This window comes from Ambystoma mexicanum, chromosome 3p (assembly GCF_040938575.1).
Source record: "Ambystoma mexicanum isolate Mex_15411 chromosome 3p, UKY_AmexF1_1, whole genome shotgun sequence".
NCBI lineage: Eukaryota > Metazoa > Chordata > Amphibia > Caudata > Ambystomatidae > Ambystoma > Ambystoma mexicanum.
Window position 1 is genome coordinate 1,072,003,450 of NC_090925.1, and position 25,738 is coordinate 1,072,029,187.

Sequence of the window (25,738 nt, forward strand, 5' to 3'; positions counted from 1 at the left end):
TGGGGCCGCCTACACACACCACTCTCTGCCTCCCAAACGGTCTGCTTTCTTTCCCAATCGCCTCCTGATACCCTGTGAGGTGTTACGACCTTGAGGTAAGCTGGTGCACTCCATATTCTTCCTTGCTGTTGGGTCCCCCCCTAACACTGTTGCATTATACCCTACTCCCGCCTCCGGTTTCCCCATGTGCACTTCCTTGAAAAACTCCAGTCACAGCTGCTGAGTCTCCTGCTTGCCATGCCCTCACCACATCACTGCATTGTGCATGTCCTTAATCTCATAGAGTTACCAGCTTTCAGTGGCTGCATGTTGTGAACTCCCACCCTGCAGCATGTGCAGTTCTTGAACAATGCTAATAGCCACCTACTTTCTTTCAACTGCTAACGTTCACCTGACACTGTGCTGTGAATTCTCTTTCCTAAGAGTCTCCTTATTTGGTCTGCCTCTTCACTATTTATTCTGGCCTGCACTGAATTACCTTCAACTTCTATTGTCACCTCGCTATATAACTACGTTTCTACCTTATTTTCATGATAGCTAAGTTGCTCTTTATCTGGTCACTACTCACCATACTCAGCCTCTCACTCATTCTCAGCCTGTTCATTACTGAGGCATCCAAATCTGTTTCTGTGTCCAGCTTAACAAAATTGCTTGCTTTTATAATGTATGCATCTTCTCCACTACTCTTGACAATCGCACATCCACCTGCTGTGTTTCAAATGTTATGCCTTCCACCTTTATCTGTATGGGAAATCTTGCATTCCTATGAATACTGATGTGCTTGATGGTCTAGACCTCTTAATTGCTACTTTGAAAACATACCCCCCTGAAGTTTGGTCTACTTCTCATTTGATTGTCTTACCCTGATTTACTACTAAGCCCACTAGTGAGTTCCTCGTGCATTGTGCATTCCCTCTGTTTCCCACCCCATCCCAGAAACCATGGTTGTCTCCATCTCTCCTATCTATTCTAACAATTACGCTATCACCTATCCTACCTCTCTTTCAAAGTCTGTTTAAGAAAGCACACCTGGTCTCCAACCCAGGCCTGCACATTGCTGACACCTATCTGAATGCTCTCTCCAGGCAGACTATCACTGACATCCTCTTTGTCATTCCAAATGCAGACCTATGGACTCCACACTTGGTCTCTACCCTTTCCCTTTTCTCTTCCTTGCCCATTAATAGTGTAAGCACATGTGAAGTTCTCTTGACACACTTCCTATCCTCTAGGTGTATCATTTATGTCTACCAGAATGGCACTTTATGACCCAGGGCTCTCAGCCCAATTTCATCTTTCTAGACAGGTGTCTACCCTCTCTAATTAATTTCCTACCTCCTCCGATCTCTCCTCCCTCTATCACCCTCTGGCCCCTTCTCCACCACCAATGGATGAACCTTCAAAGGGGGTACTTAGCTTAACTTAGCAACACTCAATGCTCGCTCGACCATTAAACACTTCTCCAACATCTGCCATCTGCTTGAAGACTACTAACCTCACTTCCTCTTTCACAACCTCTACCTCCAAGATTCTCTTCCTATGAGATTTCAACATTCATCTCGATTCCTCCGAAGTCACCACTGTACTATTCCCTGACCTCTGTAACTCTCTTTCCCTCACCATTCTTCCTGTGGGCTGACCCACTCCGCCGGTCAAAACTTGGATGCACTCATCTTAACTGACATCCCCATCCCTAGCCCTCTCACCATACCTCTCTCCTGGTCTGACCACTCCCTCCTCTCTTCTTGAGGTCTTTGGCCCCCTGGCAAAACCTCCACCTGCACTGTCAGTTTCCGACCGATGAAATGAGCTTCAGCTGTGGCGTTTGTCACCACTTTCATTCTCCCTCCCAACCCTGCCTCTGACTCTCCCACTGGCTTAGCCCTCGCTAACCTTCAGCTTTCCATCTCCAACACCCTTGATACACTCGCCCCTGTCATGAGGATCAAAATAAAGCTTGCCTCCTAATGCAACAGCTGGTATGACTCCAGCCTAGCCGTACTGAAACGCAAGTGCAGAGCTGCTGAACGGGAGTAGAAGGCATCAAACAGATCCACTGACAAACTGACATGTCACCTTCTTCAAAGGCACTACCATCCCTCCATCCTCTCCAAGAAGAGGGCCCATATCCAAGCTTGCAATTTGGGGTCAGCAACAACACAACTGAACTTTTTAAAAACTGTAAGGCACTCATCAATCCTATTGCAATCTCCACCTCTCCTCTTCCTTCCCAGGCCCTCTGTACTTCACTGGCCTACCATTTCCCTTCAAGCCTCCCTTGGCCCCCCTGACTCCTTCCCTATACTCTCCTCCTTCTCGCCTATAGCACTGGACGAGGTTTCTAAAGATGTCCTCTCTATGAAAGTCTCATCCAAACAGGTGCTCCCCTGCTCCTCAAGAACTGCCAAGAACAACCTTTTCACACTTGCGTTGTCTGATTTCTGCTTGCTTAATGAAGATGCAAACTCATCCTTCATAAGTAGACTCATAAATTAGCTGCATGAACAAAACACATCTTGCTTGATTCAATGGAACAATTAACACATCAAAATCAACAATATGTGTGTTTAATGACAACCCTTGCAAACTGTTGACCAATTTAATGAAACAATGATGAAAAGACATATGCAACCAACAGTCCACATCAGCTGCACAGACACACTAGCAGAGGATGACATGACACTGCCTTTGTGTCAACCAGCAACAGCACAAATAAATAACCTAGAACAATCTCAAACACAACTGGAATGGGAAAACTATGATTTATCTGCCTACACTTCAGAGCAGTTCTAAGTTGCAATCTTGACATAGAACAAGGGTTATTCAATGGAGCTATTGGACTAGGTTTTGGCTTTCAAACATGTCCAACGAAAACAATATCTAGTCTGTCAACATACATTTTGAAAAAATTGAACAAACTAAAAAGAGTCCCTGCACCACTGCGCGTTTCCTTCTTTTTAAAGATATGCATGTATGCAGAAAACAATGTTCTAGGTCTCTTGCATATGCTGTTACCATTCGCAAGTCACAAGGTCTAACCCTCATAACCCTCAACCATGCACTTGTAGACATTGGAAGAACAACCTTCAAAGAAGCAATGAGATACGTAGCACTTTCACATCTTTGTACACTCACAGCTCTATTCTTAGTGAACTACGATGCAAACAAAGTCAGCACTGATATTCCTTGCATCCTAGAAGACATCAGACACTGTACACTCCACATCTGGATATGTACCCTGTACATCAAAAAAGAAAACCTTTAAAATGACAACTAGCACAAACAGAAACTATAGTATATCTTCTGATAACCCATGTAAAACAAAGCACAAAAAAGCAGGACCATCAACCAAACAGACACCAAATTCCTTTTTAATTCAGCAACACAACTGGAGTACATTGCTGTGCAATTTTTCAATCTATTTTCCATTCCAATTGCCCACAACTGTGGACAATATTTACTTACATGGCGCCAAACGTTTACAAACCCTCACCCTCCACTGAAATGCCACTAGCAACCCGGGCACCATCTACAGTGTCTCAGGGATAATACAGGCAACTGTGTAGGAATTGTTAAATTCACTGTAAGCACACCATAGGATCCACAAGGATTCCTAATGTACTTACTAGAAGTACTAGAGAGGCAACACATACCTACAAATTCAATCCTACAAATGTCATACACTTGGAAACATGCATGCAATCCCTGCAATCATGTTTCGCAAGAGCATGTGCCTAATGAAAGATCATATATGTGGTGGTCAGTCAAAAGACCGAAAAAAAAATCTCGAATTACAATAATCTCGAAAAAAAAATATCGAAAAAAAGTCACATTTTTTATTTATTTAATTATATGCTTTTTTGGGGTCAGGTAAGTAAAATAAAGGGGTAAAATAAAAAAAAATGAAAAAAGGGGGGTTGGGGGAGAATCCCCCCATTTCGAACAAAAAACGTCATAAAAAAAATTTGACTTTTTTTTCGACCTTTTCATTTCGAGATTTTTTTTTTCTGGATTTGTTTTTTCGGTTTTATGACCATAAACCCATATATGTATCTATTCCAAATTGCAATGCAGCTCAATTTCAACCACTTCTCCAAAAAGCAAATAATACCATATTATGCTCATTTGGAAATTCAGAAATGTTTTCAAACATAGTGCCACATACATATGTTTGTGTGTTGTATGGGCATATTTGTCCCCCACTGTAATGTCCTGGATCTTTTTTTACATATGGAGCAAGTAACAGAATGACTCCTGCTCCACAATAGTATAGGGAGGGGTAGTGGCCAAACAGCCTTATCAGCACCAAACTACTACAAAACTAGCAGTGTCCCCAATAATAAACCTGAAACAGGACAAGCCAAGAGATGTACCAACTTTCACATTTCTGGAAATCTGGGACAAGGGCTAAGTATGCTCTTAGGCTGAGTATGAAGTGATCACAGTAGCAACCCAAACAGCAATAACACAAAGACTCCTACATAAAATAATCTCCAATCAAGGTTCTTTACAAATATGTATGATTTAATTAAACAATCAAAAATGTAACAACCAGCTAGAACTCACAGGCATAACCACACCCCTGTGAAAAGAACACAGAACATGTATAACTTGTAGAGAATAGTCCCCTAGCTTTTAAGCAGGGGTGGTCAGGCAAGCAATTGCAACATTGACACTTTAAAGGATATGTTTCTTCAAGGGCATGTTCAGAAGTGGTCTCAAACATCACTATTGTTGCATGAAGTGGACTGGAGGACAGGACCTCTTCACAACACCCTATTCCGGTCTTTGGGAGGTCAACGGCATCAAACCAGGCTACAAGAAGCTTCCCGAAGAGGTGATTCAGCATTGGGTAGAGAGCTGGTTGACTGGGTCCATCACACATTGTTATTAATGCAGCAATGGTACATGGGACAAAAATGCTCCAGACAGGCAAGCAATGTCTTTTGTCGGTGGAGTTCACGATCAAGGACCAAAGATGATTGTTGACATTTGGGTTTTTGAGGGACCCAAACGACTGTATGCTGGCAATGGTAAGTCTTTCTGTTGCACTCCCAGCACATGTATCTTGGCTGGTATCTACTGGGCAATCTTTACCTCCATTGAGCATGATCCTGGTTCCATTGAAGCCAGCAGTTGAGAACTTGGTCCACAGCCATTCACCCAAACAAGTTTCAGGTGATGGTTAGGGAACAGATATCTGCTTTCCCTTGGATGCACCTCTCTTCACCTCTTTGGAAGAGGACCTTTGAATGGACTGCTCTCCCAAAAGTGTTCCAAAGATGTCTTCTTCTTGGAGAATCGAGGAAGGAGTGGGAGTCCCCTTACTCATGAAAGGCACATATTCACAGGGAATTGAACAGAAGCAAGCCCACTGTAAAGGGCCCAATACCTGTTGCTGTACCAAGTGACACTTCCCTTTTTGCTTCACACCCAGAGAGCCTTGTTGCATAGGAAATAGAGGGGACATGAAGGAGAAGGAACCCCTGACAGAAAAGCTAGTGGAATCCTTTCCCCAGGTCCACTTCGATTTCTGGCTACTCTAACTCAGCCCCTTCCCATGGCTGCAACTTCAAATGCCCTTTGGTGTGCAGCTGGCTTTTGTTATGTGAGTATACCTTTGAAAGCTAATTTCCCACGAGATCTCCTTCTGAGAGCTTTTTTTCGGAAGGGAGACATTACCTTCATCCCGGGGGATCAAAGGAGAGCAACACTCCTGACTATTGTCTCACTGGGATTAGTACAGACAGCCATGTTACCATGAATACACCTTGACCTCACATATTCGGTCTGGGCTCACATTGTTGACACTTGTATGAAATCAAATTGGTGCAGCATTAATAATTATTTGAACTTATCTGTCATTATACCATAATCATGTATCAAGAATTATTTGTGTTTTCCATGCCACCATATGGATAAGGACAACAATGACTATATCTTGGGTCAGAGGTGCATACTTTAAATGCAACCACCATCTGCAGGTAGTATGGTTCACAGCAGCTTTGTGGAATGCATATGCGACCTTTAAACCTGTCCTGGGCCACAAGATAGCAGGTTGTTACATCTGGTCTTCTGGATGCATGTAGTGTTTGAGGTCACTGGGAGAATACTCTGAGTAGAATGTTTTCAAATAAAGGAGGTTCCAACCCAGGCAGTTGGGAGATGTGAGCCTGGGTGGTGGGAGCCAGTGTGTCTATGCTGCTCTCTTCAAGAGCCTTTCCTGTTTGCTTATACTTGAGGTAACATAATAAAAGTAACCTGTTATCAACCTACCTGATGACTCAAGGATCTTTGAATATAACAGTGGTGATGAGCTGGTCTTGAAACTGGACCCAAACCATGCAGGAACTGGTTAAGAAGGAACATGAGGAAAAGTAAGCCACTGCGGGTGGTGCAGGAAGAAGTTAACGGGACCCACTGTCCCCAAAAGTGAGTACCCACCACCCAACGTTCAGCAGTACCTTGTCCATGATGGGCCGTGGATTTCCTATGAAGAAGGGTGCCAGTTTCAGTCAGCAACCGGCGAGTGCATGTACCTGTGAAAGGTATTGCAGGTGGTCAGTTCGGGTTGTATATAACATGACTTGACCTGCGGTCAGCACTCTTTTCCACCTATGGACTGAGGATACTTCTCCACTATGAGCATCAGAGGGATGATGACTTGTGACTGTCAAGTGTGTGTTCCAGGGACGTCATTTAGGGGTCGCCAGAGGTCGCAAATGCGACCTCTGAGGTCTCCCTTGCGACCTCTGTGGTCACCCTTGCGACCTCTATGGAAAAAAAAAGAAAACAAGTTTTTTTGGGGGGTTTTTTGTAATGCAAGCTCATGCAATGTGGCCAGCACCACGTGGCTCTTCAGTTCTGGAGTGGCTGGCTATCTTGTTAAAGCCCCTTAAAAAAAAGAAGAAACAGAAGAAAAGGAGTGCCACAAGTCTAACACTTTCAGCAGTGACCCTAAATAAGAAAGATTAGGAATACCAAATAATGTGTCTTTCCGGAATTCCATACAATAATTGCTAGACTGACTCATTAAAGGTTCATTTCAGGCACACTTCAGGGGGTGTGTCACTGATTTAGTCTGTTCTTAAACACCTCAACTCAGCCTTTCATCCTTCTGAGGTCGATAAATGAGTACCAACACAGGTCGGGTGATATTGGGTGTATATTTTTTCTATATAAAGCGCTTAAGCGTAAGTGCTATATAATAACACATCATTATCATTGGGTCATGGACGTCTGTTTGCATTCACAGTAATTTGGTAATCTGGGCCTATACACACTGATCTTAATGATACATATGGCGATCCATTCTTGTATGAAATGTACGTCACATTATAGCGATATCGTAACCATATTTTGTGTAGTGCACAATGATATGTGATAGCACTTCCTGTTTTGTCAACGGGTGAAAGGTTGCGTTCAATCGCTTCCCACGATATCACTTTGGGGTGGGGTCAAATTACATCACTTTCTGTGATGTCACCAGGGGGTCAAGGGTTCTGTGATGTCACTTCCTCTACCCCTGGCATTTTGGTGAAATGACGTCCCTGGTGTGTTCTGAGGAAAGAACACGCCAACGTGCGTTCATCCACAATGGTTAGCTAGGAGATCAGGTGACTTGTAGCTGTTTTGCCGTTTCAGACAAAGGACTTGTAAAGACATGAGTACCCGGGCGCTTCGAGGTTGTCAGTGCAAAGCTGTGGTGAGAGCATGCTGCTGTAAATGGGGAACGTTGTGTAATTTTCGGAAAAATATGTCAACAATGTCTTATACGAAATAGGCTGTGAGTGGGGTTGCAGTAATGCTGACAGTGGGTGCATGGAGACTAAGTTAACACACTGTAGCTGTTGCTCATGTCATGTGTGTTGTGCTAGCTTCTGTCTCTTTGAGGTTTAGAAGGTTTACAGTCGCTTTATGCGACATTGATATTTAGGACACTCCACAATTTAAAAGCAAATGGATTACCGACTGCTAGTATTGTTGGGTGAATGGCAAACACAGATATGTGAATTGTTATGTTAGCATTAACACGTTTGAGGATTTTCCGCTTTACATTCGCTGGTGCCACATGGACTTTTAGGACTATTTCACATGCTAAGAAGAAAAGTAATATTTTGTGCATGTATGGCTGCAATGCATGTCTTCTTTGTGTTAAGTGAATTGTCTGGTCAGTATTAACATGTTGTGGAATTTTCAGGTATAGAGCTGATAATGGCAGTATGGTCGTTTAGGGACTGTTGAATGCACATAGAATGTAATTTGTTATTTGTTCTTTGTGCAACGTGATCAAAGTGAATTAGACTTTCAGTTCAAAATGTGGGTTACTATGTGTGTCTGGTGAATGGCGAGTCACCTTGTATGGGGAATCTTTGTACATTTTGAAGTAATGTGTTATGCCTCGGTGCCATTGCAATGAGGTTGTGGTATTTTAGCAAATCCCCATGGGTTATTAGCATGTCACTTTAAGTTGTGAGGGTTTTGTGAAATAACAAAGTGTGGCTCTTTATCAGTGCAACACCTGCTTTTGCAGCACTTTGCGTCTATCTGTGTCAATTGACATATGTCATCTACTTGCGAGTGGATGGTTAGGGTATGTTGGGTAATTTACCTTTAAGAATGTTATGATATATTCTGCACGTCATTTACATTTTTTAGAAAATGGCATGCAACGCACCACAGAGTGTAGTAACTTGCACTTCTCAACGGGTGGTGTTGGGGAATGAGACAAGTAGAATTCAACGGGGCCTTGTCGAGCAATTCGTTAGCGCAAAGATTGTTGGTTTGTCTCATTTATATGGAATAATATAAATTTGGACTTCTCAACTGATGCGCTTGAGGACTGGGAAAAGTAGCACATAGTGGGTCCTTGATGAACAATCTGTTAGCAAACAGATTAACAGTGTTTCAGCAGTTTGCTAGATGTTGAGAAGTTTGTCTTTGACAAATCTGCAAGTTTATTTTCTGTTGCCAGAGAAGTTAACTTGTGCCATGTGTCTATGTACCTTGTGAAATGTTAGATGTTTTACAGTAGTTGGTTGGTTTTGAGGTGTCTGCGAGATACAGGGCTCTGAGTGAAAGTAGTTCCGAGAAATTGGATTGGTTTGTGGGACTTATGGCCCACATAACAACATTCTTGCCCTACAGGTTAATGAAGCCCCGTTCAGAAAGATTTTTTTTTTATTCTGTATTTCTTTGCTCCACTTAGCAGGACTGTATTGTTGTTAGACCCGATTACGTAAGAACCTATTCAAAGTAGGGAGATTTATTTATCATCCCAATGATCAGGATGGTTCAGCGCGTCTTCTAATTTGAGAGGATGCTACTAATAGAAAGTATCTGCTGCCTTTTACCTTTGGAACTTGTTTGGAATTCCCACCCATACATACAATGTTTGTGGGGTTTGACAAACTCTGGTCCTGTGAGGCAATTAGCTAGTCCGGTGATTGCTGGTAGGCAGCTTTCTCAGATAATGGATGAGTCAAGTTTTGTTGTCAAACATGAGGTTGTTTTATTCCTTAGTTAGTCAGCACCAATGAAAGACATCATTGGATAAAGGGTGACATTTATAACATGATGATGTGTTACACAGCCAACGCGCGTTTCAACTAACAGGGTAATTCATAGAATTTCGCAGAAAAGTGTCGCAAGCGGCTGGCGCAGAGTGTCCGCGTGCGATTGTCTGCGCCAGGCACGTGCGCTAAAACCGATTTCCGCGCACAGCGTATTCATGGATTTTAGGCTCCCAAACCAGCCGTGGCGCAGAGTATCGCAGCGACCCTGCAGCAGCGCCAGTAACGCCCCCAAGAACGCCCTCGCGCAAGGAAAAGCCATCAAAATCGCTAAATCATCGCAAAGGGCTGCGCTAACCCTGGACCAGTTTACAGGGCTGCCAAACAAGGAACGCAAAGCGGGTAACGTTCATATCAGGGGTACGCGGGAAGTTTTACACGCGATTAGCCAGGGTACGTGTATTAAAGGGGTAAGCGGGAAGTTTAACACGCGATTGGCCAGGGTACGTGTATTAGAGGGGTACACGTGAAGTTTTACACGCGATTAGCCAGGGCACGTGTATTACAGGGGTACGCGGGAATTATCACAAGCGATTTGGCTGGGTAGGTGTATTACAGGGGTACACGGGAAGTTTTACACGCGATTTGGCTGGGTACGTGTATTACAGGGGTGCGCTGGAATTATCACACGCGATTTGGCCAGGTACGTGTATTACAGGGGTGCGCGGGAATTATCACACGCGATTTGGCTGGGTACGTGTATTACAGGGGTGCGCGGGAATTATCACACGCGATTTGGCTGGGTACGTGTATTACAGGGGTGCGTGGGAAGTTACACACGCAATTAGGTTGGGTGGGTCCTCACAGGTGTTCCCTGTACACCCTCCACGGCTCCTGCAGGCAGCCCACAAAACAGGGGACTACCCTGCACACCTGCTCATGTCCCCCTGCACCCCCACCCCCCAGCCACCAGGGGCACCCTCCACCAGGCCCCCACCCATGTCTACCACCACCCCCACCCCCCAGCCACCAGGGTCACCCTCCACCAGGCCCCCACCCATGTCTACCACCACCCCCACCCCCCAGCCACCAGGGGCACCCTCCACCAGGCCCCACTCATGTCACCCACCACCCCCACACCCCAGCAGTGCAGGGTCACCCTCCACCAGGCCCCCACTCATGTCTCCCACCACCCCCAAGCCACCAGGGTCAGCCTCCACCAGGCCCCCACTCATGTCTCCCACCACCCCCACCCCCCAGCCACCAGGGGCACCCTCCACCAGGCCCCCACTCATGTCTCCCACCACCCCCACACCCCAGCAGTGCAGGGTCACCCTCCACCAGACCCCCACTCATGTCACCCACCACCCCCACCCCCCAGCCACCAGGGGCACCCTCCACCAGGCCCCCACTCATGTCTACCACCACCCCCACCCCCCAGCCACCAGGGTCAGCCTCCACCAGGCCCCCACTCATGTCTCCCACCACCCCCACACCCCAGCAGTGCAGGGTCACCCTCCACCAGGCCCCCACTCATGTCACCCACCACCCCCACCCCCCAGCCACCAGGGGCACCCTCCACCAGGCCCCCACTCATGTCTCCCACTACCCCCAAACCCCAGCAGTGCAGGGTCACCCTCCACCAGGCCCCCACTCATGTCTCCCACCACCCCCACCCCCCCAGCCACCAGGGGCACCCTCCACCAGGCCCCCACTCATGTCTCCCACCACCCCCAAACCCCAGCAGTGCAGGGTCACCCTCCACCAGGCCCCCACTCATGTCTCCCACCACCCCCACCCCCCAGCCACCAGGGGCACCCTCCACCAGGCCCCCACTCATGTCTCCCACCACCCCCAAACCCCAGCAGTGCAGGGTCACCCTCCACCAGGCCCCCACTCATGTCTCCCACCACCCCCACCCCCCAGCCACCAGGGGCACCCTCCACCAGGCCCCCACTCATGTCTCCCACCACCCCCAAACCCCAGCAGTGCAGGGTCACCCTCCACCAGGCTCCCACTCATGTCTCCCACCACCCCCACCCCCCAGCCACCAGGGGCACCCTCCACCAGGCCCCCACTCATGTCTCCCACCACCCCCACCCCCCAGCCACCAGGGTCAGCCTCCACCAGGCCCCCAATCATGTCTCCCACCACCCCCGCCCCCCAGCCACCAGGGGCACCCTCCACCAGGCCCCCACCCATGTCTACCACCACCCCCACCCCCCAGCCACCAGGGTCACCCTCCACCAGGCCCCCACCCATGTCTACCACCACCCCCACCCCCCAGCCACCAGGGTCACCCTCCACCAGGCCCCCACTCATGTCTCCCACCACCCCCACCCCCCAGCCACCAGGGGCACCCTCCACCAGGCCCCCACTCATGTCTCCCACCACCCCCAAACCCCAGCAGTGCAGGGTCACCCTCCACCAGGCCCCCACTCATGTCTCCCAACACCCCCACCCCCCAGCCACCAGGGGCACCCTCCACCAGGCCCCCACTCATGTCTCCCACCACCCGCACCCCCCAGCCACCAGGGTCAGCCTCCACCAGGCCCCCACTCATGTCTCCCACCACCCCCACCCCCCAGCCACCAGGGGCACCCTCCACCAGGCCCCCACTCATGTCTCCCACCGCCCCCACCCCCCAGCCACCAGGGTCAGCCTCCACCAGGCCCCCACTCATGTCTCCCACCACCCCCACCCCACAGCCACCAGGGGCACCCTCCACCAGGCCCCCACTCATGTCACCCACCACCCCCACCCCCCAGCCACCAGGGGCACCCTCCACCAGGCCCCCACTCATGTCTCCCACCACCCCCACCCCCCAGCCACCAGGGTCAGCCTCCACCAGGCCCCCACTCATGTCTCCTACCACCCCCACCCCCCAGCCACCAGGGGCACCCTCCACCAGGCCCCCACTCATGTCTCCCACCACCCCCAAACCCCAGCAGTGCAGGGTCACCCTCCACCAGGCCCCCACTCATGTCACCCACCACCCCCACCCCCAGCCACCAGGGGCACCCTCCACCAGGCCCCCACTCATGTCTCCCACCACCCCCACCCCCCAGCCACCAGGGTCAGCCTCCACCAGGCCCCCACTCATGTCTCCCACCACCCCCACCCCCCAGCCACCAGGGGCACCCTCCACCAGGCCCCCACTCATGTCTCCCACCACCCCCACACCCCAGCAGTGCAGGGTCACCCTCCACCAGGCCCCCACTCATGTCACCCACCACCCCCACCCCCCAGCCACCAGGGGCACCCTCCACCAGGCCCCCACTCATGTCACCCACCACCCCCACCCCCCAGCCACCAGGGGCACCCTCCACCAGGCCCCCACTCATGTCTCCCACCACCCCCACCCCCCAGCCACCAGGGTCAGCCTCCACCAGGCCCCCACTCATGTCTCCCACCACCCCCACCCCCCAGCCACCAGGGGCACCCTCCACCAGGCCCCCACTCATGTCTCCCACCACCCCCACACCCCAGCAGTGCAGGGTCACCCTCCACCAGGCCCCCACTCATGTCTCCCACCACCCCCACCCCCCAGCCACCAGGGGCACCCTCCACCAGGCCCCCACTCATCTCTCCCACCACCCCCAAACCCCAGCAGTGCAGGGTCACCCTCCACCAGGCCCCCACTAATGTCACCCACCACCCCCACCCCCCAGCCACCAGGGGCACCCTCCACCAGGCCCCCACTCATGTCTCCCACCACCCCCACCCCCCAGCCACTAGGGTCACCCTCCACCAGGCCCCCACTCATGTCTCCCACCACCCCCACACCCCAGCAGTGCAGGGTCACCCTCCACCAGGCCCCCACTCATGTCTCCCACCACCCCCAAACCCCAGCAGTGCAGGGTCACCCTCCACCAGGCCCCCACTCATGTCACCCACCACCCCCACCCCCCAGCCACCAGGGGCACCCTCCACCAGGCCCCCACTCATGTCTCCCACCACCCCCACACCCCAGCAGTGCAGGGTCACCCTCCACCAGGCCCCCACTCATGTCTCCCACCACCCCCACACCCCAGCAGTGCAGGGTCACCCTCCACCAGGCCCCCACTCATGTCACCCACCACCCCCACCCCCCAGCCACCAGGGGCACCCTCCACCAGGCCCCCACTCATGTCTCCCACCACCCCCACCCCCCAGCCACCAGGGTCACCCTCCACCAGGCCCCCACTCATGTCTCCCACCACCCCCACACCCCAGCAGTGCAGGGTCACCCTCCACCAGGCCCCCACTCATGTCACCCACCACCCCCACACCCCAGCAGTGCAGGGTCACCCTCCACCAGGCCCCCACTCATGTCACCCACCACCCCCACACCCCAGCAGTGCAGGGACACCCTCCACCAGGCCCCCACTCATGTCACCCACCACCCCCACCCCCCAGCCACCAGGGGCACCCTCCACCAGGCCCCCACTCATGTCTCCCACCACCCCCACCCCCCAGCCACCAGGGGCACCCTCCACCAGGCCCCCACTCATGTCTCCCACCACCCCCAAACCCCAGCAGTGCAGGGTCACCCTCCACCAGGCCCCCACTCATGTCACCCACCACCCCCACACCCCAGCAGTGCAGGGTCACCCTTCACCAGGCCCCCACTCATGTCACCCACCACCCCCACCCCCCAGCCACCAGGGGCACCCTCCACCAGGCCCCCACTCATGTCTCCCACCACCCCCAAACCCCAGCAGTGCAGGGTCACCCTCCACCAGGCCCCCACTCATGTCTCCCACCACCCCCACCCCCCAGCCACCAGGGGCACCCTCCACCAGGCCCCCACTCATGTCTCCCACCACCCCCAAACCCCAGCAGTGCAGGGTCACCCTCCACCAGGCCCCCACTCATGTCTCCCACCACCCCCACTCCCCAGCCACCAGGGGCACCCTCCACCAGGCCCCCACTCATGTCTCCCACCACCCCCAACCCCCAGTCACCAGGGGCAGCCCCCACCAGGCCCCCACTCATGTCCCCTATCACCCCCACCCCCCCAGTCACCAGGGGCAGCCCCCACCAGGCCCCCACTCATGTCCTCTATCACCCCCACCCCCCAGCAGTGCAGGGGCAGCAGGCAGTCAGGCAGCAGCAGGTGGGAGCGTGCTCGGGCTCTGGGGGGCAGTAGTTCGGCCTTCCGGGCAGGAGCGTGGTATTCCGTGTGCGTACGCGTGGCCAGCTTGGTACGGAGTGATTTTGCACGTGAAAATCCTGCACGTCAGCGTGAAAACTGAGGAAAGGCCCTCAGCGCGTAAGCGCGTCTGTGACGTGACCCGCACAGGTGTTTCCCACACAGCACGTGATGACAGAGCACACGTGGAAAGACTGCACGTCAGAGTGTAATCGCGTGTGATTGGTGGAAATGGCCCTACACGCAGAAGTGACAAAGCGTGTGATTGGTGGAAATGGCCCTACACGCAGAAGTGACAAAGCGTGTGATTGGTGGAAATGGCCCTACACGCAGAAGTGACAAAGCGTGTAATTGGTGGAAATGGCCCTACACGCAGAAGTGACAAAGCATGTAATAGGTGGAAATGGCCCCAGCGCGTACACGCCGCGTAAGTGACGCTGGACGTGTGGGCCTGTATAAAAGGTACGTGTAGAACACGTTTTCCTTGTACGTGCTTTTCGTGGAGAGCGAGTGGGTGAATTCTGTACTTCTTGTCGTTTCACACGCGATTTACTTCACGGCGTTTCAAGTTCGTATTCCCTGTTACCTCTGACAGCTTTTTCTCTTTTTTCTCTTTTACTGGTTTACCTGGGCCTGTTCCCTCAAACAGTGTTCCCTTCTACTGTTGTCCTGTCTCCTCAGACAGCCGACAAATCTTCTTTTGGCGGGGGTGTTGCCAACCAAACGTGCTCCTTTTACACGCTCGTTTACCAGGCAGACGGTGAGTCACGCACGTATCTAACATCTGTGCTTGCCCCGTGTGTAGCCTACCCCTTCAGAGGTCATTCTAGGCTGCATGTGACACGCATACGTTCATTCTTGTGTTTCTGGGTGCCACAGCGTAGTGCAGGTTTTTCTTTCTGCACACGTGGTCTAGGAGGGGTTGCGTGCACATCATCTCCCTTTTTTGGGCCTCCTGTGCGTTGCGTGACCCGTCATCTTTCCCCAGGGGTTACATTCAGCCTTGCTAGAGCACTAGGGTACAATTACCATCTGGTACCCAACCCCTTTGACCCCCAATTGCCCAGGACAATAGTCTACATCCACTCCCATACGCACATTAACATCAGTGCCATGGCTGGGAGGCGAGGATTCCGTAAGGGTGGCAAAGGTGGAAGAGCCACAAGTGGTGGCCGTGGTGGATCCGGTAGGGGACGTGGTCGTAACTTGCAGGGTGAGCCTGTCCCCCCATGTGTGGAGGACCAGTCACGGGCACCCATAATCCCCCCCCGTCCCCCCCTCCCATTGAGGCTGATGTGGCTGACACCATCCATGCTCAGCCCTTGTTGGACCAGCCCATTGTGGCACCAGACCTGGCTGACTCCATGGCTGACTTCCAGGTCAGCAGGGCTACGACACGTGCGCTGGTGCACGTTGATGCCATCATGCCACGTGGATCTGGGGCAGCAAGGTCATCTGCTGCACCAAGGAGGCAGGGCGGAGAGGCTGCAGGGGCAGCTGCGGCTCCATCCACCCCAGCCCTCACACACCCAGCCAGGACAGTGTCGGTCCTAGTCCATGCTGCTGACATTCCCCCTGACACCATCACATTAGAGCCAATGCCTGCACCAACTCCCATGCTGAGTGTGCAATCCCACACTCCTGATACAGAGTCCACCAGGGCTCCTGCCCCTAGTGTCCAGAGCGGCGCAGGACACTCAGGATCACCACCACCTTCCAAGCGGAAGAGGAAGAGTGCTCGTCCGGCACAGGCTGATGCCCCAGACACGGCTACACAGTCCGGCCCGTCCAGGAAGCCCAGCTTCACGGATGACGAACTGAATGCACTTGTCGAGTATGTGTCCGGACATGACAACGAGATGGTCATTGTTGCAGGATCCAAGACCACACCTGCACAACGCCAGGCACACTGGCAGACCGTTGCGGACATCGTAAGTGCCCTTGGAATCGTGAGGCGCACAGCCAATGATTGCTATAAGCGCTGGAATGACCTAAAGCGCAGGGCAAAGAGTAAGCTGGCCTCAAGTCATGCCGCAACTCTAGTGACTGGAGGTGGGTCTCCAGTAGTAGACATGGAACTCACTCCACATGAGTCAGTCGCTGGGACCTACGTCACGGAGGAACAGATCCAAGGCGTGGGAGATCTGGCTGATTACGAGGCATTGTCCGGTGAGTGCACATGCATGTGTGTGTCATCCATGTGCATGGTGTGTGTGTGAGGGCTTCTGTTCGGGTGCCAGGTGAGAGTGTGTGCGCCTGAGTCGTATGGGTCAGCCATGTGCTTCATGCAATCCTTCCTGCGCAGCTGCATTTGGCCATAGCAGTATCCCTTCTGCCAACAGTAGACATCTAGCACAACTGCACGCCAGTTGCCCTTGAAGTGTCACCTTGCCACAACATATTTGCTTCTTTTTCACTGTTCATTCAGTCAGTTTGTTTGCATTCCACCACTTTCACTAGGCATGTCGCTGTCCACTAGTCACATGTCTGACATGGGTATGGTAAAGTGGAGTGACTTTGTTACCTGGATATCATTTGTACACACATGTCCCTGTGCAATTTGACCATTTCAGACTGGCAGCTCCAGGTGAAAAATCTGACCTGTTAGAATTAGAAAAGCAATTACATGCGGGAACTGGACTGAATGAATAGGTGCTGCCCTCCTCTCCATCTTCACTCAATAGCAATGGTACATGCCATCTGTGTGATGGCATGTGTGTTTCACCTGCCAATCACAGGCCAATGTGTGATGCCACTGCCAGGCAGCATGCAGAAAATGTGTTCATCTTCCATCTTGGTGTCATCAGTGTGTGCCATTTGCCTGCACTTCATACGCAGTGAGGGTGCATGCATGGGAGGGTTTTAGTCATGTGGGACATGTGTCAATCAAGTACTGGTTCTCTTGCTTCTCAGCCCTCAATGTGTGCCATGGTGCTAATGCCTGTTTCCATTTCTTTGTTTTCATGTCTTTGCAGGGGAAGACGCACGTGATACTGCTGGGGTTGTGGAGATGGTGCAGACCCAGGAGGGGTCCGAGGGCCGACCAACCATCAGTGAGGGACGTGGTGTGGTGGTGGGGGAGAACCCACAAGTGCTGCAGGTCGTGCTCTCAAGGGGTGTCTCTGGCTGCACCTCCCCCGAGCTGTACTCAGGTGTTGATTCGGATGAGACCTATGTGCCGTCGCAGGTGAGTGTTCCAGGGAGGGATTCTGTTCTGTCTCACCCACCCGCACCAGGGTCAGAACCCTCCATGGGGATGTCAGTGTTGGCAGCTACGCCTTCGGTGGTTACGGATGCAGGGTCACACTCCGCGATATCTGATCCTGTTCCTGGGCCAGCAGATCAGAGGGGGAATGCAGTCCTGCAGCCTCAGGCAGTGCCGGCACAGCAAGACCGCATGGGAGCAATCCATTTACGGTATGGCTACCCAACAGGCTGCATCATCCGAGATGATGGCTCAGGCCATGGATAGGGTGGCCACTTCCATTGTCCCGCCAGAAAGGCTGATGGAGCGACTAGAGCAGGCAACCGACTCCATCTGCCAGTCACACAGGGAGGACATGTTGGGGTCCAACAGGGACAGGCGGGCGGCACTGGCGACTCTGCAGGAGGCCATCTCCATTGAGTCCCAGGGCCACAGGGAAGCCCTGAGGCAGGAGCTCCTTCACCTCAGGACTACTCTTGTTGAGCTTGAGGCTTCAACACACCAAAGGACAGAACAGCAGCTGGAGCGTCTCACCCGTACGCTCTCAGCTGAGATGCAGGCAACGAGGGCGGAGGTCCGGGCATCCCGTGAGTTGTTGCATGGGGACCTCCGCACACTCATCCTCCAGAACCAGACCTACCACACCCGCATGCTTGCAGCCATGGAGGAGCAGACTAGGGCCTTGCGTGGGCTGCCTCCCATAGTGCAACCACCTCCGGATGCAGCTGCACAGGGTGATAATAGCGACAGCAGTGATACTCCCACAATAGGGTAGCCGTGTGGGCCATGAGCCCATGGAGGTGTTTTATCTTACCAGGATCCACGCAGGTGGGTTCTGGTGTGCATCCTGTCCTCGGACCTCCTGGGTGGCCTCCCCAACCCCCCCGGGCCCATCAATGGCCATTTTTGATTGTTTCTTATTTTTATTTTGATTTTGATTTCTTTTATTCCCAATTTTTTTGGGACGATCTGTTGGCTTCCGGGGTTCCTGTGGGCATACGCTGCATTGTGGCTGGGCACATGCAGGCTTGTAATGTATTTGGTTCAGATGCTTGGGTTTGAGTCACACACACCCCTCCTGCTTCCCGTTTCCATGGGCTTGCAAAGGGTGTGCCCAAGTGACAGTGAATTACACAGTGACGTTGGACTCCCATGAGCTGTGTGGGCAGTCTGTAGTCAATACTGTGTATACATTCCTAGTGCATATTGCTGTTGTGTTGTACACTGCATGTTGCATTGATGTGTAACTCTTCTTCTGTGTCTACCTCCCAATTTGCAGGTCCCTTCCTCATGTCCACACAAGGACCTCTAGTCTGGAGATGGGGTCCATGTTGGCAGCAGTGCACCTACAACTCTACATGGCGACAACACTGCACAGTTGGTAGTGGTGGGAGTGCAGGCATTTCCAGGTGGTGAGACTACTAATATGTAACATTTGTGATGTCATGTCAATGGTACTACGTGCTCAAGTATGTTGTTGGTCCGGCATTGCTGTGAGCATTTCAGGTGTTGCAGGTTTCTAATAGTGCCACTGTACATAGTGAGACTGATGTCATGTTGTGGGGATTACTTTGTTTACCTGCAATTAGCATGACATGGCACGGTGTGTCGTGTGGCGGTGCTGGGGTTGGGTTGGCTGACATGGCACTGTCCTCTTGTTGCATTTTGCAAGTGGGTATTCATTTTAGCTGCTTCAATGTGTAACTTCACAAAACTGCATTGGTGGTGTCTGTGTGGGTAGGGATGCACACATTGTGACACTTCCAGGTGAACAATCTCAGGCTGACATGGTATTCCCGGTTCATTCTCCAGACATTCAGGATCAGTGTCAGGTTGAGTCATCATTGATTGTCAGATGGAATGTGCCAGGGCAGTGTGCACTCCACAGGGGTGTGATTTCTATGTGAAGTAATTAGCCACTAGCTGTGTACGGGCTGCCTTCCCCCGTGCCCTTTCCCCTCCCATGCGCAGCGGCTGTGCATGTGGTTGGGGATGTGGGGCCACCACCATGTCCACGGCCAGGCCCCGGCGTGTTGCAACGTTGTGCAGGACACATGCTGCCACTATGATCCTGCACACTACTGGGGGAGCGTATAACAGCTGCCCGCCAGAACGGTCAAGGGAGCGAAAGCGTGACTTTAGCACTCCGAATGTGCGCTCCACTATGCCCCTGGTTGTAATGTGGGCTGTGTTATATCTTACCTGGGGTGGCGTGGTGGGGTTCCGAATTGGCGTCATCATGTGGGGGCTGAGAGGGTAGGCACTGTCCCCTGTGGAGGTGGTGATTGGTATCATTGGTGGGGTTGTGACCTTGCTCAGTATCCAACATGCATGCATGTGCAGTGGCATACATACTCACCAAGCAGCCATGTATCGCCATGCCGCCCAGCTTCTAGGTCCCGGCTTAGGGTGGACATTCGGTAAATGAAGCTGTCGTGGGTGGAGCCGGGATAGTTGGCATATACTGAGGTGATGATTCCCTTGGCATTACATGCTACCTGCAGTGCTTGCGGTTCCTATAGATGTGCTCAGATGCCCTGGGGGGACGTAGAGCCACATGGGTGCAGTCGATGGCACCTAGCACTTTGGGGAATCGTGCCACAGCGTAAAAATCCAGGGCGGCAGCATGCCTTTCTGCAGGTGTTCTGGGCAGGTATATGTGCCTGCGGACTGATGGGCGTGCAGTCATGATGTTCAAGACCTGGTGTTGGCAGCGTGACTGGGTGGCTTGTGACACCCCACCCACTATGGCACTTGTCCGCTGAAATGATCCAGTGGCTAAGAAGTGCAGTACATTGAGGACCTTCTCCAGGGGGCTGAGTGCTTGGGAGCACAGGGTGGGTGATGTGAGGTCATCCTCCCACTCACTCACCAGGTCCAGTATGATGTGTGGTGGAAACCTGTACCTCCCATACACCTGGTCATCAGGCATCCCGAAAAGACTGGTTCTGGGTGTGAATATTCTGGCCCTGACTATCCTCCTCCTCCTTCTTTGGTAGCCCACTGCCACTGCTGCTAGGAACGGTATGTTCATCCTGGCGTCTGAGCTTGTTATTGTTAAAGTCCGCAAATTTATGCTTTGTGCGTGTTCTAGGCGAGCGTGTGACCCGCGCACCCCTGGAATCCAGTTCCCAGTCCAATAGCGTGTGGAAATTCACACGCACCACGGGATACAGCGTGTGACCCGCGCACCCCTGGAATCCAGTTCCCAGTCCAATAGCGTGTGGAAATTCACACGCACCACGGGATACAGCGTGTGACCCGCGCACCCCTGGAATCCAGTTCCCAGTCCAATAGCGTGTGGAAATTCACACGCACCACGGGATACAGGTTCGCTGACGTACTTGCGTGTGTAAGTGCCCGCGCACCCATTAAATACACGTACATAGGCCAATCGCGTGTACGCGCACTTTTGTCCAATTACACGCGATGACACTCTGACGTGCAGTATCTCCACGTGTGCCCCGTCATCACGTGCTGAGTGGGGAACACCCGTGCGGGTCACATCACAGACGCGCTTACGCGCTGAGGGACTCTGGTCCAATAGAATCGCGTATGCGTGCTGACGCGCTTACGCGCTAAGGGCCTTTCCTCGGATTTCACGCTGACGTGCAGGATTTTCACGTGCCAAATCACTCCGTATCAAGCTGGCCACGCGAAAACACACGGAAGACCACGCTCCTGCCCAGAAGGCCGAGTTACTGCCCCCCAGTGCCCTGAGCAGCCTCCCACGTGCCATCTGCTGCTGCCTGCCTGCCTGCCTGCCTGCTGCCACCGTGCTCTGCCATTTGGTGCCTGCACATCAGCCATCTGCAGGGGTCCAGTTGCTGTGTCCACCCCTGCTGGAACTGAAGACTCCCGACTGGGATTACATCGCTCCACAGCCCAGCCCCAGGACCCAGTTGCCCACCCACACCTGCCTCTGGGGTTGCCATGTCGGGCACTTCCACATCTGGCACCAGTGGCAACCCCAGGCCAGAGGGGCAGAGGGGCACCAGCTTCACTGTCACCGAAGTTGGTGTTCTGGTGGAGCATGTCCTGGGGCAGTATGATGCCCTCTTTGGATTGTCCCGCGCCAGCAAGGAAGGACGGCAGAGGATCTGGGCCGACTGTGTGGTTGCCATCAACGCGGAGGGGGTGGCAACCCGCGACGTCCTGAAGATCAAGAAGCGCTGGGAGGACTTGAGGTCCAGGACCCTTGTGAAGGCCCGGCGCCTCGTGGAGGGGGGCCGGGGCCGCATGAGTTCCATCCAGATGAGGGTCCTGGAACGCGTACGCCCAGAGCTCCACGCCCAGATCCTTGAGAGGGAGGCCCGTCTGGAGTTGAGCGGTAAGTGTCCATGCATTACTGTGTGAGACAGGGCATGTTGCGGTGTGCTGGTTCTATGATACTTGCCTGTATGTGTGCCATAGGCCATGTATGCATGTATGTGTGCAGGGACATCATGGTAATGCATGTGCGACCAGTGATGTGTGATGCACATGGTTGTTGCATGTGTTGAAATGCCGCATGGGGAGCCCTATGCAGATTTTGAACATGAGAGCATGCCAGTCTCTGTACCTGGACATGGGTGGGGGTGAGGGATGGGTGCTGATGCCAGGTACATATATGGTAGCCATGTCTGTGTGCCTGACCTGCGTGTCTGTGACTTGTGCATGCCATGGATGCATGACACATGTCTGTGACAATGCAGAGATTCAGTAAAGCAGCCAAATTACCCTTGTATCCGCTGTGTTTGGTGTGTTTGGGGCCAGATGGATGTGACTGAGGTGAAGTGTGTGCATGTGATGGGCATGAGCCATGATGCATGTGAGTTACATATCATTGAATGTGTCAAGAGTCCATTGGACATGCATGGAAATGTCCATGGCATGCACCATGCCTGTTACTGTGTGTGTTTTGCCTGGACTGACCCATGTGTTGTGGAGGGACATGATGGAAGTGTACTATGACAGTGGTGCTCATCTGCTATTGCTTCCTGTCTAGGGGACCATTGTTCAGTGCCCTGATGCTTGTGTTCTTTGTCTCCCTCTACGCAGCGGCTAGTGAAGAAGAGGGCGGAGACGGCGCTGTGGAGCAAGGCGGCGGGGATGCCCCCACGGCTGCAGCGGAAGGGGTGGGTGAGCCCCCACAGGGGCCTGCTACGGTGGGAGACGGTGAGGAGCCATCCAGGTTGGTGGTTTGCACAGAGGAGGAGGAGGCCGCCACTGGGGCACACATGGGGCCTGGTGGGGGCATCCCTGCTGGTGCAAGTGGTGCAGTCCAGGGCCAGGGGCAGGAGGCAGCACAGGTCACCGTGGAGGGGCCTGTGCATGTCGCTGTCCCTGACCCTGTGAGTGCACCACCATGCACCAGCAGGGATGCCCCGTCCCAGGCCTGTCCGCAGGTAGAGGGGATGTCCATGTCACCTGACTCCCCTCCACCTGCGGACGTGGGAACCCCTGGCCGTGCGGAGAAGGTCCTGATTGGGGTCGCGATGCGCACGGCTGTGATTCGTGATGCCGTGCGTGCTTCCCGGGAGGAGCACGCACGTCATCACGAAGTGCACCGTGCCGACGTGGCCCAATTGGGATCGGCCATGTTCGGGGGTTTCCTGCATGTGTTGGCCAATGTGGGGGCCCTCTCCTCTTCTGTGCAGGCTATCCACCAGTCGTTCTCCTTGCCGTCTTCCAGCCCAGATGCCACCAGGGCCCCCTGTGGACCTGCCCCGACCAATGCAGCCAGCTCGGTGGGGATCCCATCCCTGCCACAGTCGGGAGTCAGAGATCCAGAAGGGGTGGACCCCAGAGCAATTGGACCCCAGCAGATGGAGGATGTGACGGCATCATCGGGCAGGGCACGTGCACGACGGCGTCGGTGGTTTCCATCAGCCTGGATGCCGTCGTGCTGGCACAGGCAGTTGCGTCGGAGGCAGCAGCAGGCTCAACGTGGGAGGCATCATGGCTCGGGGCCATCAACATCAGGGGTGCAGGCATCGGCCGGAGGGCAGGAGAACCCTGGAATGGGAGTGGCTTCCGTGTGGGAGCGGTTGTGCCAGCGGATAGGTGCGGAGCGGCAGCGGGCAGAGGAGGAACGGCTCACGATGGTCAGGGCGGAGGACTCCATGCGGAGGGCGCTGAGGCGGGTTGAGTGCCTCGAGGGTCTTCGCAGGGAGTTTGAGCTTGACACTGCGTTATCCCTGCGGGACCTCGGGGCCAGGGAACATGCCCGCCTCCAAGCCATTGACCAGGAGTTCGATGATGCCCTGGCCCATGACAACAACCAGTGAGCCGTCCGAATAGCCCGCTGCCTTTGTATATAGTTGTATAGTTAGGGTTAGGTTTCCTTTGTTTTTTTGATTTTTTTTTGGTTGCGATTGGACAATGCACCACTTTTTTGTATATAGTTCAGTTTTTAGTTAGTAGTCATAGTTAGGTTTAATTTGGTTGGGCTCATGGACCCAGGATGATCTTCTTCATGGTTCTTCATTGGCTTATTTTAATTTTTCAGATTATTTTCTTGGACATTCATCTTGTTTTGTTTGATTTGCTTTGTGTTTTTTCTTATTTCATTTCCATTCTACTTGCTGTTCAATACATATTATTTTTTTAATCTTCAATGTGTCGTATCATCTCATTGCTTTCAGGCATGTCATGTTGGGTGTTTTGTCATTCACTTGCAGCCATTGTGTGTGACAGACATGTGTTCAATTGCATTATTTAAATTGGGGGTGTAACATGTAATTGCCTTTGATATGTGGGTGGGTGTGATAGTTGGTTGGGCCTTTTGGCAGGGGAGGATGGGCATTACGGACATGATTGGGGAATGTTGGGACCCAGGTGCAGGGGGGCATGGATTGGACATGGGTGGGGGCCTGCTGGCAGGTGCCCCACAGTGCTGGAGGGGTGGGGGTGGTGGGAGACATGAGTGGGGGCCTGGTGGAGGGTGACCCTGCACTGCTGGGGTGTGGGGGTGGTGGGAGACATGAGTGGGGGCCTGGTGGAGGCTGACCCTGGTGGCTGGGGGGTGGGGGTGGTGGGAGACATGAGTGGGGGCCTGGTGGAGGGTGCCCCTGGTGGCTGGGGGGTGGGGGTGGTGGGAGACATGAGTGGGGGCCTGGTGGAGGGTGACCCTGCACTGCTGGGGTGTGGGGGTGGTGGGTGACATGAGTGGGGGCCTGGTGGAGGGTGACCCTGCACTGCTGGGGTTTGGGGGTGGTGGGAGACATGAGTGGGGGCCTGGTGGAGGGTGCCCCTGGTGGCTGGGGGGTGGGGGTGGTGGGAGACATGAGTGGGGGCCTGGTGGAGGGTGACCCTGCACTGCTGGGGTTTGGGGGTGGTGGGAGACATGAGTGGGGGCCTGGTGGAGGGTGCCCCTGGTGGCTGGGGGGTGGGGGTGGTGGGAGACATGAGTGGGGGCCTGGTGGAGGGTGACCCTGCACTGCTGGGGTTTGGGGGTGGTGGGAGACATGAGTGGGGGCCTGGTGGAGGGTGCCCCTGGTGGGTGGGGGGTGGGGGTGGTGGGTGACATGAGTGGGGGCCTGGTGGAGGGTGACCCTGCACTGCTGGGGTGTGGGGGTGGTGGGAGACATGAGTGGGGGCCTGGTGGAGGCTGACCCTGGTGGCTGGGGGGTGGGGGTGGTGGTAGACATGAGTGGGGGCCTGGTGGAGGGTGCCCCTGGTGGCTGGGGGGTGGGGGTGGTGGGTGACATGAGTGGGGGCCTGGTGGAGGGTGACCCTGCACTGCTGGGGTGTGGGGGTGGTGGGTGACATGAGTGGGGGCCTGGTGGAGGGTGACCCTGCACTGCTGGGGTGTGGGGGTGGTGGGAGACATGAGTGGGGGCCTGGTGGAGGCTGACCCTGGTGGCTGGGGGGTGGGGGTGGTGGGAGACATGAGTGGGGGCCTGG